Raw genomic sequence first — 829 nt, forward strand, 5'->3', positions numbered from 1 at the left:
TTTCCCTGAAATTCAAAGCAGTATAGAAGTCAGGAGCCTGGATCCTGGAACAGAATCAAAGAGCAAGTCTATTACTACAATTTGAGTGTAAAATGTTCCACGCATGCATGTTTTGTTTCATGGTCCCCAGCTAGCAGTACTGTTTTTGGGAGATTGTAGAAACTTGAGGAAGCATGAACTACCTGGAGGAAGTAGGTCACAAGGGCTGGGTCCTTCAGTATGTATGTCACTCATTTCTTCCTGTCTCCATCTCTATTTCCTATTCAATCTGAGGTGAGCAGGTTTCTATTGTCTCATATTCCAGATGCCATGTCCTGCCCAAGAGCACTGAGTAAAGAAGCAATGAACTTAAGTCTTTGAAAATATGAGCCAAAATAATTCCTTTGAAGTTGTTCTATCAGGTGTTTGGGTTATAGTATACAGGAAAACAACCAATAGAGAGCTGCCAAAGCATCCCAGGACATTTATGTATGAAAAAAAATCTTTCATTTGGAATCCTCCTTTGTTTAAAATGTTTTTTATTTAACTACATTGATTCACAACTATCACAGTGAGTTAGATCGCATAAATTATAGGAGTTGGAAGAGTCACAATAAAACACACACCTTTACAGAAAGAGGATTTCCAATGTAGTCACTTATAATGACTCTTACGAAAAACAGACAGAATCCCTTATAGTGGTAGGTGCCTATAAACCAAAACTGTGAGTTCCAAGACAGAAAGATGGGGAGTTTGAGGTCAACTGTGAGATCCAGTCTGGAACTCTGGTCTCAGAACCTCTTCCTCTTCCTCTTCCTCTTCTTCTTCCTCTTCCTCTTCCCCTTCCCCT

The sequence above is a fragment of the Mastomys coucha genome, chromosome X (assembly GCF_008632895.1).
Source record: "Mastomys coucha isolate ucsf_1 chromosome X, UCSF_Mcou_1, whole genome shotgun sequence".
In the NCBI taxonomy this organism is placed as follows: domain Eukaryota; kingdom Metazoa; phylum Chordata; class Mammalia; order Rodentia; family Muridae; genus Mastomys; species Mastomys coucha.